Consider the following 13,346-nt stretch of genomic DNA (forward strand, 5'->3'; position numbering starts at 1 on the left):
ATTATTATTGGGTCAGCATAACTGCATTGATAGCCTACTTGCTGCCATAACATATCTAGGAGCTGAGCCGTCGTCGGTAGTATTGTGTAATAATATTAATATTAAGGTAAGAATTTAATGGAGAGAGCTGACCGGAGAGCAACGCTGTTTTACCGTCGACGCGGTCTGACGACGCACTTCGGGAACGCTCTCCCGATGTGCTTGTTTTTTGTGCGGAAGATAAAAAAATCTTTCAAAGATTTTGTCTCTTAAATAACGATGCATCTGGTACGATCATCGCGATGTTTAAGTTACAGCGTAACTGCTCAGAGTATTTAACTCAACACACAGCCCGGAGCAGCAACGGCCCCGTTCTCAGCCTACACTCCCTAGAACTGACATGTGTCATAGGCCACGGGTTTTCTCCGCATTGTCGTCTTGTCATCTCAACAATGTACATCTTCGGGATACCAAATGTTAGAGCTCTTTGAAGTACAGACTGAAAAGAACAACGTTATTGGCCTTTTGTGTCGGGACGTTCACTTTTTTTTTTTCAATATTATTTAACAATGTGGATAGTCAGATAATTGATGATTAATATTTTCTGTCTGGGGAGAGGGAGCAATATCACCACGAGGACATTTTCACACGTTCTATGTTTGCATAAAACTTTTGACTATTGTGTGAGTTTGTCTTTGCATATTGAATACATAGATCTGAGTTTGACACAAAACAGTCATCATTTAAAAAATAACAGAGAATGGACCTATACCCTATACCCCCAATGAAGAATAGACCTATAACCTAAACCCTAATGAAGAATATACCTATACATTTTACCCTAATGAAGTATAGACCTATACCATGATGAAGAATAGACCTATACCCTATACCATAATGAAGAATAGACCTATACCCTATACCATAATGAAGAATAGACCTATACCCTATACCATAATGAAGAATAGACCTATACCCTATACCATAATGAAGAATAGACCTATACCCTATACCATAATGAAGAATAGACCTATACCCTATACCATAATGAAGAATAGACCTATACCCTATACCATAATGAAGAATAGACCTATACCCTATACCATAATGAAGAATAGACCTATACCCTATACCATAATGAAGAATAGACCTATACCCTATACCATAATGAAGAATAGACCTATACCCTATACCATAATGAAGAATAGACCTATACCCTATACCATAATGAAGAATATACCTATACCCTATACCATAATGAAGAATAGACCTATACCCTATACCATAATGAAGAATAGACCTATACCCTATACCATAATGAAGAATAGACCTATACCCTATACCATAATGAAGAATAGACCTATACCCTATACCATAATGAAGAATATACCTATACCCTATACCATAATGAAGAATAGACCTATACCCTATACCATAATGAAGAATAGACCTATACCCTATACCATAATGAAGAATAGACCTATACCCTATACCATAATGAAGAATAGACCTATACCCTATACCATAATGAAGAATATACCTTTACCCTATACCATAATGAAGAATAGACCTATACCCTATACCATAATGAAGAATAGACCTATACCCTATACCATAATGAAGAATATACCTATACCCCATACCATAATGAAGAATAGACCTATACCCATTATACGTGATTCTACAATAATAACTGTAAGCATTATATCCGCGGCTGCCAAGTTGATAGGAAATTCCTTGGTTCCCTCTTGCCCTGGATACAGTATATGCCTATCTGACCCTGACGGTAATTCTAAGATCCTGTCTGGTGTCAACTTTCATTGCACTTTGTTTGAATTACTGGCGCAATCATCAGGTTTCTCTTTGCTTTTCCTCCCTCCCCCTTTCTCCCTCTTTCTCCCTCTTTCTCGCCTCCACCTCTCTCTTCCTCTCGTGCGTAAAGTGTGCAGTGAATGGAAACAGCGACGTCTTTCCAGGTCTCTCCGTTTTATCACGAAAATAACCTACATTTGTTGTAATTGTTATCATTCTCGTTTTCTTTATTATTTGTACAGTATTTTTTTTTATATGTAAATGAGTGAGATATTATGTTCCCCGTTTTACAGCTTCTGTTATTAGTGCAAATCCTTGGCTCTGCGGTTTTGTTTGATCTCTCTGTGTATTTCAGTCTCATTTATTGCGGTAGTTTATTTCTCTGGATTCGTGCTTAGGCAACAGCCTTTATTTCAGATCTTCTTGCACTTTCCTATTGTTGAAATATATGTCAAATATCACAGAATCCCGCCCTTCTTTAGGCACGCATGACCGACTGTATGTTGCATTTCTGATACAAGCGTCTGCTAAATGGTATATAAATATTGTTTTATTATTATAATAATAATAATTGTGGTTCTTATCTTACAAAATGATTTTTATTTTTCTTTAAATAGGCTACTATACATGAGTTCAGTTGTATACAACTCTCATTGACTGACTGGTTGAGTTTCGATGATAAATGATGAACTATGTGACAACGGACTATAATAATGTTTAGATATAAATACCAAGTAAACCCCGTGGAAACTTGAGTAATTATAAATATATTCCAAACCCATAGTATTAACAAATAAACACCTAGTCATTTTTCTTTGTCTGTCTTAATATTTATTCCACACTGTGACCACCAAAACATCTTGAAACACCTGAGAGTTTATTGAGATCCTCAGCCCTGCGAACATCCATCTGGTGAACAGAACGTGTCAAGCCAACGCATGTCCCATATAAAGGACGGATTGTGTTTTGGACAAACATCGGGCACAACATAAAGCCAGAGGTCAAGTCTCTCTCTCTGAGCTCAAGTCGAGGGGGCAGCGCTATGCTTTTCCTTCTCTTCGGGTCTCTCTCTCTGAGCTCAAGTCGAGGGGGCAGCGCTATGCTTTTCCTTCTCTTCGGTTCAACAATTGTAATTAAGGGACGTAAATGCCTTTATTAATGCGAGAATGGAAGCAGCATGTCCAAACCCTTGTGACTTCTCATATCTTTCCACAGTAGGCCGTGTATTTCTTTTAGGCAATTCAGAGTCATATTCCCCTACGACAAACGTGGAAAAGTGCTTGCAAACTCAATAACGTCGGAATAGTACTTTACTTCCCGTGGAATTCCCTTCAGCAGAATTGTGCAGCTCGACAGACAGCTCGACATTAGCCTGTTTTATAGCTCTGCAGCGGTAATATGGGTTAGCGCTGCAAGGCTCTTCCCTAGATCCCCCTACGATACTTAATGAAACTTCAAACGCTGACTTAAATCCACAAGAACTGTTTGATAACAGATCGCTATCAATTAATGCGCATAACATTCTTAGACTAATCTATATACATGTATAGCATCATGTAGTATTTGATTCCCGCATGAAGTCAAGTTATTATTAGAACAGAGAGCGGCGGAATAGAGGATCTAGTCGTGTTAATTGCGCGGCAGGTATAACGAGCCGGTTTAATCTGAGTTCTCGCTCTACTCTCCTCACTTCTCTTTCTCTCTTCTCTTTCTCGCTCTCTCTCTTCTCTTTCCTTCTCCTCTCTTCTCTCTATTGAGTTGCTGTGGCTTAATGAGTGGCAGGTAGACCTGCTTCCTGCTTTCACACGTGGAATAAAATAGGCCTCACCCTGCTGGCAGTCCAGGACCCTGGCTGGGCACGGGAAACAATTGATTTTAAGCATATAGTTAATTATGCTTAGAAATTAGACAGCCTCGCGCTACAGAGGGACACGGAGGTTATCGCCGCGTGACTTCCTGCCAGCTCTCACGCGCTCTCTCACGCGCTCTCTCACCCGGAACACAACCTTACAGACATCCGTGGGCTAATTGTGAAAGTGTAATATAGGCTCTGTATTGAGTAAAAGAAAAAATATGACTTACCTTGTCATCTTCCTTCAATGTTTAGGATATACTGTCATGCAGTTTTGCAGTACTTAATGACAAAACATAAACTAAAGCTATCAATATATATTTTTTCATATCCAGCGTTTAACTCTGAATCTGAACACATAGAGAGTGAAAATCTCCAGTCTGGTCGGGATAGGCTCCTTGGCTACACAAAAGAGGTTTATGAAAATAAAGCCGAAAGAATGTCACAGTGGTCGACTTATTATTGAAGTCTTTCTTTATACCAAGACGAAAAAAAGTCGTATAGAAACTTTTCTTTCATGATTTAACTCATTGAAGGGGCTGAAGCCTGGGACATATTATGCAGCTTTCTCTATGATGACATGGGAATTAATAAAAAAGTGTAGCTCATGTGTCCATTGTCCTTTTTCAATACAGTTTTGTTGCGGTAGATATAAAATGTCTTTACGATACAGAAAGATGGGAAATCTGTCAAGGGTTTTTCCATAATGTTAAAACAAATTCATTCGGGCCTAAGTATAATTTTATTAGCAACCTATCAATCCTTACCGCCATTGTCGTCGTACAGTGTTGGTACATAACGAAAAAAAATAGTAGCTTAGTAAATCAATAATGACAAACAAACGAATTATTTTCTTTATTATTACATAGTCTGTTTAATGTTATATTGTTAGAATTAGGATTTAAATTATTTTGTTACTTTTTATATTGCTTCATGATAGTTGTTACTGTAATATTAGTTATTCTATGTAAAAAAAAAAAAAATTGTTTTTATGTGTTATTTATAACTATCTTATTAAAATAAAATGAAATACCCGCATATATCAAAACAAGGATACAATGACCTGACTGAATACGGAATAGACGCATGGCAATGTGGTTCATGCCCAGATATGACGGCTAACACTCTTAATTCTATTACCATATGATACATTTATGAATTGCTTTTGTTACAATACTGTCAAATCAAAATGATTGACAAAGTAATAAACGAAACATGCTGTTTTATCTGATTCTGGGATTGAACATTTGCATATGGCGACATTGAAGAGAATATGACAGCCTTGGCACATTGGGGAATTTGGGAATCGCTCTGCCAAATAAATAGTATTTCTGGGGATCGATTGTTGCAATATATAGGCCATATAGGCCATTGCAACAAAAGGGTAAATATAGATATATATATATCTATATTTAACCTTTATTTATCCAGGTTGGCCTCATAGGGCTGTACAAGTTATGGAAATGAATAAATACACATCTATCTCTGTACAGCGTGTTTGTATCGCGGTAGATGTGTCAGTATCATGTTGGTGCTTTAGGACAGCACTAATTGGCCAGGTGAAGTTAAGGGCTCATGTGTAGCCACGCCCACATTAGTCAGGACAGAAGAGAAGGAAAGAATGCTGGAGCGGAAATGAACTCCTCCTCCCCCTCGTCCTCCCCTCCTGCTCCTCCTCCCTCTCTTCTTCTCCCTCTCTCCTCCTCCTCCTCTCTCCTCCTCCCTCTCTCCTCCTCCCTCTCTCCTCCTCCTCCCTCCTCCTCCTCCTCCTCCCCTCCTGCTCCTCCTCCCTCTCTCCTCCTCCTCTCTCCTTCTCCCTCTCTCCTCCTCCCCTCCTGCTCCTCCTCCCTCTCTCCTACTGCTTAATGGCTAGCAGGTGGCTGTTGACATTAAAGGCCTCACATCATCTCAGAACAATATTTTATTTCCGAAAATGATTATACATTCAGAATTACATTTTTAATGTAATTTTTTTTTTTTTAAACAGTGCAGAGACAGTTGATTGTGTCAATAACATGCTTAGCCCATTCACTGAGAAGTTGTATTTATGTTCTTCGAAGGTAAAGGTTATTCATTGGGTTGATGAAATAAAATGGCCAAGCCTGTATCAGTGCAATTTAAATATATGTCCTTACTGACATACGTGTTAAAAATAATTCCGTGGTTGTATAGACGCCTGGGGTCTGTCTTGTAGTCCGTCCCTCTTCGCCAGGTGACAACGTCATCCTCCTGACAGGCAGCGGTGGGCAGACATTAATACCAGATACTGTAATAACGTTGAATAGGGCGTGCTAGACTGCACTGAACGGTATGAAACTTAACAAAGACGAGTCAGAAAACAGGAACAAGTAAAAACATTCATTATCATCTTCTCCAAGGACCGGCGGAACATTTAATTAATTCATCATTTATGAATGTTTGACAAATATTAGAGAGTATGTAAATATGAGAGGCGTAATGTCTTTTCTGCGGGAGACAGAAGAAATGACCCACAGTCATTTCGGATGCTGCTAGGGTGATCCATGCATTATATCTCTGTTTCAACTGTGCTTCCAGTACGAGCAACATCCTTCCACAACTGACGTGTGAAACAGTGCAGATAAACCAGACATTAAAAAATACAGAAACATTTGCATCTTTTAGTATTTTACATCGTGTTTTGATGCATTATGACAAATTGTCTTCCTTTGTCGAGTTTATAACCTCACTGGTATATTATGGTGGCCTAAACCAATAGGAAGACGGTTTATAACCTGGTATATTATGGTGGCCTAAACCAATAGGAAGACGGTTTATAACCTGGTATATTACGGTGGCCTAAACCAATAGGAAGACGGTTTATAACCTGGTATATTATGGTGGCCTAAACCAATAGGAAGACGGTTTATAACCTGGTATATTATGGTGGCCTAAACCAATAGGAAGACGGTTTATAACCTGGTATATTATGGTGGCCTAAACCAATAGGAAGACGGTTTATAACCTGGTATATTATGGTGGCCTAAACCAATGGGAAGACGGTTTATAACCTGGTATATTACGGTGGCCTAAACCAATAGGAAGACGGTTTATAACCTGGTATATTATGGTGGCCTAAACCAATAGGAAGACGGTTTATAACCTGGTATATTATGGTGGCCTAAACCAATAGGAAGACGGTTTATAACCTGGTATATTATGGTGGCCTAAACCAATAGGAAGACGGTTTATAACCTGGTATTACCGTCTTCCCATTGGTTTAGACCACCATAATATACCAGGTTATAAACCGTCTTCCTATTGGTTTAGTCCACCATAATATACCAGGTTATAAACCGTCTTCCCATTGGTTTATCCCAGACCTTAACCATTCATAACCCTATCCCAGACCTTAACCCTTCATAACCCTATCCCAGACCTTAACCCTTCATAACCCTATCCCAGACCTTAACCCTTCATAACCCTATCCCAGACCTTAACCATTCTGAGTTAATGCCCAAACTTGACCTTTAACACTTCCAAATGTTACTTTTGAAACAACTTATTAATGGGACATTTGAAAAACATGAAGAAATGTCTAAATCTGACTCAAGGCTGTTCGAGGTTATTGCTCTGTTTCCTGTAGCGGACGGTTTTGAAGTAATTTCCAGACGTCCTCGGGACTTTCTGAAGACACCCTTGAGTGATCTGCCTGCTATTTCAAGGGAAGATCTTTGTTGATGTTCTTATCTTGTTCCAATTTGAGATGAGAGATAAGCACTTCCTTGTTGTCATGTGCTGATTTTAATAACATTAACAAAACAACAACCACAAATTATTTATATAATGGATTATTATCCAAACTTGTATTATTAACCTCACTATTTCTATCACAGGGTTGTTCATATCAGCATCCTCACTGTGTCTAATGAGAAGATGACTCGTCAGTCAGGCAGACTGCATGTCTAGTAATGAGAAGATGACTCGTCAGTCAGGCAGACTGCATGTCTAGTAATGAGAAGATGACTCGTCGGTCAGGCAGACTGCATGTCTAGTAATGAGAAGATGACTCGTCGGTCAGGCAGACTGCATGTCTAGTAATGAGAAGATGACTCGTCGGTCAGGCAGACTGCATGTCTAGTAATGAGAAGATGACTCGTCGGTCAGGCAGACTGCATGTCTAGTAATGAGAAGATGACTCGTCAGTCAGGCAGACTGCATGTCTAGTAATGAGAAGATGACTCGTCAGTCAGGCAGACTGCATGTCTAGTAATGAGAAGATGACTCGTCGGTCAGGCAGACTGCATGTCTAGTAATGAGAAGATGACTCGTCGGTCAGGCAGACTGCATGTCTAGTAATGAGAAGATGACTCGTCGGTCAGGCAGACTGCATGTCTAGTAATGAGAAGATGACTCGTCAGTCAGGCAGACTGCATGTCTAGTAATGAGAAGATGACTCGTCAGTCAGGCAGACTGCATGTCTAGTAATGAGAAGATGACTCGTCGGTCAGGCAGACTGCATGTCTAGTAATGAGAAGATGACTCGTCGGTCAGGCAGACTGCATGTCTAGTAATGAGAAGATGACTCGTCGGTCAGGCAGACTGCATGTCTAGTAATGAGAAGATGACTCGTCAGTCAGGCAGACTGCATGTCTAGTAATGAGAAGATGACTCGTCAGTCAGGCAGACTGCATGTCTAGTAATGAGAAGATGACTCGTCAGTCAGGCAGACTGCATGTCTAGTAATGAGAAGATGACTCGTCAGTCAGGCAGACTGCATGTCTAGTAATGAGAAGATGACTCGTCAGTCAGGCAGACTGCATGTCTAGTAATGAGAAGATGACTCGTCAGTCAGGCAGACTGCATGTCTAGTAATGAGAAGATGACTCGTCAGTCAGGCAGACTGCATGTCTAGTAATGAGAAGATGACTCGTCAGTCAGGCAGACTGCATGTCTAGTAATGAGAAGATGACTCGTCAGTCAGGCAGACTGCATGTCTAGTAATGAGAAGATGACTCGTCAGTCAGGCAGACTGCATGTCTAGTAATGAGAAGATGACTCGTCAGTCAGGCAGACTGCATGTCTAGTAATGAGAAGATGACTCGTCAGTCAGGCAGACTGCATGTCTAGTAATGAGAAGATGACTCGTCAGTCAGGCAGACTGCATGTCTAGTAATGAGAAGATGACTCGTCAGTCAGGCAGACTGCATGTCTAGTAATGAGAAGATGACTCGTCAGTCAGGCAGACTGCATGTCTAGTAATGAGAAGACTGCATGTCTAGTAATGAGAAGATGACTCGTCGGTCAGGCAGACTGCATGTCTAGTAATGAGAAGATGACTCGTCGGTCAGGCAGACTGCATGTCTAGTAATGAGAAGATGACTCGTCAGTCAGGCAGACTGCATGTCTAGTAATGAGAAGATGACTCGTCAGTCAGGCAGACTGCATGTCTAGTAATGAGAAGATGACTCGTCAGTCAGGCAGACTGCATGTCTAGTAATGAGAAGATGACTCGTCAGTCAGGCAGACTGCATGTCTAGTAATGAGAAGATGACTCGTCAGTCAGGCAGACTGCATGTCTAGTAATGAGAAGATGACTCGTCAGTCAGGCAGACTGCATGTCTAGTAATGAGAAGATGACTCGTCAGTCAGGCAGACTGCATGTCTAGTAATGAGAAGATGACTCGTCGGTCAGGCAGACTGCATGTCTAGTAATGAGAAGATGACTCGTCGGTCAGGCAGACTGCATGTCTAGTAATGAGAAGATGACTCGTCGGTCAGGCAGACTGCATGTCTAGTAATGAGAAGATGACTCGTCAGTCAGGCAGACTGCATGTCTAGTAATGAGAAGATGACTCGTCGGTCAGGCAGACTGCATGTCTAGTAATGAGAAGATGACTCGTCAGTCAGGCAGACTGCATGTCTAGTAATGAGAAGATGACTCGTCGGTCAGGCAGACTGCATGTCTAGTAATGAGAAGATGACTCGTCAGTCAGGCAGACTGCATGTCTAGTAATGAGAAGATGACTCGTCAGTCAGGCAGACTGCATGTCTAGTAATGAGAAGATGACTCGTCGGTCAGGCAGACTGCATGTCTAGTAATGAGAAGATGACTCGTCGGTCAGGCAGACTGCATGTCTAGTAATGAGAAGATGACTCGTCAGTCAGGCAGACTGCATGTCTAGTAATGAGAAGATGACTCGTCGGTCAGGCAGACTGCATGTCTAGTAATGAGAAGATGACTCGTCGGTCAGGCAGACTGCATGTCTAGTAATGAGAAGATGACTCGTCAGTCAGGCAGACTGCATGTCTAGTAATGAGAAGATGACTCGTCGGTCAGGCAGACTGCATGTCTAGTAATGAGAAGATGACTCGTCAGTCAGGCAGACTGCATGTCTAGTAATGAGAAGATGACTCGTCGGTCAGGCAGACTGCATGTCTAGTAATGAGAAGATGACTCGTCAGTCAGGCAGACTGCATGTCTAGTAATGAGAAGATGACTCGTCAGTCAGGCAGACTGCATGTCTAGTAATGAGAAGATGACTCGTCGGTCAGGCAGACTGCATGTCTAGTAATGAGAAGATGACTCGTCGGTCAGGCAGACTGCATGTCTAGTAATGAGAAGATGACTCGTCAGTCAGGCAGACTGCATGTCTAGTAATGAGAAGATGACTCGTCGGTCAGGCAGACTGCATGTCTAGTAATGAGAAGATGACTCGTCGGTCAGGCAGACTGCATGTCTAGTAATGAGAAGATGACTCGTCAGTCAGGCAGACTGCATGTCTAGTAATGAGAAGATGACTCTTCAGTCAGGCAGACTGCATGTCTAGTAATGAGAAGATGACTCTTCAGTCAGGCAGACTGCATGTCTAGTAATGAGAAGATGACTCGTCAGTCAGGCAGACTGCATGTCTTCTGACAGTGGGATGCTGGATCTTAAACCGGTGCTCTCTCTGTGGTGAGAGGGTCTTGTCACCAACATTGACCATGATATAGGACCGTTCCGTAGGACCATTCTGTAGAACAACTCTGGCCTATACTGGGTTGTCTAGCTACTCACACCAACCTAAGAAAACAAATCTACACTATGTACCCCGGCCTCTCCGTCACAGAGGTCATCACATATGTTATCACAGAGACCATCACAGAGACCATCACAGAGACCATCACAGAGACCATCACAGAGACCATCACAGAGGTCATCACAGAGACCATCACAGAGGTCATCACAGAGACCATCACAGAGGTCATCACAGAGACCATCACAGAGACCATCACAGAGGTCATCACAGAGACCATCACAGAGACCATCACAGAGGTCATCACAGAGGTCATCACAGAGACCATCACAGAGACCATCACAGAGACCATCACAGAGACCATCACAGAGGTCATCACAGAGACCATCACATAGGTCATCACAGAGACCATCACAGAGACCATCACAGAGGTCATCACAGAGACCATCACAGAGGTCATCACAGAGACCATCACAGAGGTCATCACAGAGACCATCACAGAGACCATCACAAAGACCATCACAGAGGTCATCACAGAGACCATCACAGAGACCATCACAGAGGTCATCACAGAGACCATCACAGAGGTCATCACAGAGACCATCACAGAGACCATCACAGAGGTCATCACAGAGACCATCACAGAGACCATCACAGAGGTCATCACAGAGACCATCACAGAGGTCATCACAGAGACCATCACAGAGACCATCACAGAGACCATCACAGAGACCATCACAGAGATCATCACGGAGGAAATAGAGCTGAAACTGGGTTAATGTTTGGGATTTTTTATTTATTTTTTTATTTCACCTTTATTTAACCAGGAAGGCCAGTTGAGAACAAGTTCTCATTTACAACTGCGACCTGGCCAAGATAAAGCAAAGCAGTGCGACAAAAACAACAACACAGAGTTACACATGAACAAACGCACAGTTGTTAACATAATAGAAAAATCTGTATACAGTGTCTGCAAATGAAGTAAGGAGGTACGGCAATAAATAGGCCAATAGCGGTGAAGTAATTATAATTTAGCAATTAACACTGGAGTGATAGATGTGCAGATGAGGATGTGCAAGTAGAAATACTGGTGTGCAAAAGAGCAGAAAAACAAAAACAAATATGGGGATGAGGTAGTTGGTTGGATGGGCTATTTACAGATGGGCTGTGTACAGCAGCAGCGATCAGACAGCTGATTCTTAAAGTTAGTGAGGGAGATATAAGTCTCCAAATTCAGTGATTTTTGCAATTCGTTCCAGTCGCAGGCAGCAGAGAACTGGAAGGAAAGGCGGCCAAAGGAGGTGTTGGCTTTGGGGATGACCAGTGAAATATACCTGCTGGAGCGCGTGCTACGGGTGGGTGTTGTTATGGTGACCATTGAGTTGAGATAAGGTTGGAGCTTTACCTAGCAAAAACTTATAGATGACGTGGCGCCAGTGGGTTTGGCAACAAATATGTACTGAGGACCAGCCAACGAGAGCATATAGGTCGCAGACGTGGATAGAGGATGGGACTTTGGTGACAAAACGGATGGCACTGTGATAGACTGCATCCAATTTGCTGGGTAGAGTGTTGGAGGCTATTTTGTAAATGACATCGCCGAAGTCGAGGATCGGTAGGATGGTCAGTTTTACGAGGGTATGTTTGGCAGCATGAGTGAAGGATGCTTGGTTGTGAAATAGAAGGCCGATTCTAGATTTAACTTTGGATTGCTGATGCTTACTGTGAGTCTGGAAGGAGAGTTTACAGTCCAGCCAGACACCTAGGTATTTATAGTTGTCCACATATTCTAATTCAGAACCGTCCAGAGTAGTGATGCTAGTCGGGTGGGACGGTGCCGGTAGCATCGGTTGAAGAGCATGCATTTAGTTTTACTAGCATTTAAGAGCAGTTGGAGGCCACAGAATGAGTGTTGTATGGCATTGAAGCTCGTTTGGAGGTTTGTTATCACAGTGTCCAAAGAAGGGCCAGAGGTATACAGAATGGTGTTGTCTGCGTAGAGGTGGATCAAAGAATCACCTCCAGCGAGAGCGACATAATTGATGTATACAGAGAAAAGAGTCGGCCCGAGATTTGAACCCTGTGGCACCCCCATAGAGACTGCCAGAGGTCCGGACAACTGGCACTCTGATTTGACACACTGAACTCTATCTGAGAAGTACTTAGTGAACCAGGCGAGGCAGTAATTAGAGAAACCAAGGCTGTTGAGTCTGCCGATAAGAATATGGTGATTGACAGAGTCGAAAGCCTTGGCCAGCTCAAGGAAGACGGCTGCACAGTACTGTCTTTTCTCAGTGGCCGTTATGATAGTGTTTAGGACCTTGAGCGGGGCTGAGGTGCACCCATGACCAGCTCGGAAACCAGATTGCATAGCGGAGAAGGTGCGGTGGGATTCGAAATGGTCGGTGATCTGTTTGTTAACTTGGCTTTCAAAGACTTTAGAAAGCCAGGGCAGGGTGGACATAGGTCTGTAACAGTTTGGGTCTAGGGTGTCTACCCCTTTGAAGAGGGGGATGACCACGGCCGCTTTCCAATCTTTAGCAATCACAGACGATACGAAAGAAAGGTTGAACAGACTAGTAATAGGGGTTGCAAGAATGGCGGCGGATAATTTTAGGAAGAGAAGGTCCAGATTGTCTATCCCGGCTGGTTTGTAGGGATCCAGATTTTGCAGCTCTTTCAGAACATCAGCTATCTGGATTTGGCTGAATGAGAAGCGGGGGGGC

Source organism: Salvelinus fontinalis, chromosome 25, assembly GCF_029448725.1.
Source record: "Salvelinus fontinalis isolate EN_2023a chromosome 25, ASM2944872v1, whole genome shotgun sequence".
NCBI lineage: Eukaryota > Metazoa > Chordata > Actinopteri > Salmoniformes > Salmonidae > Salvelinus > Salvelinus fontinalis.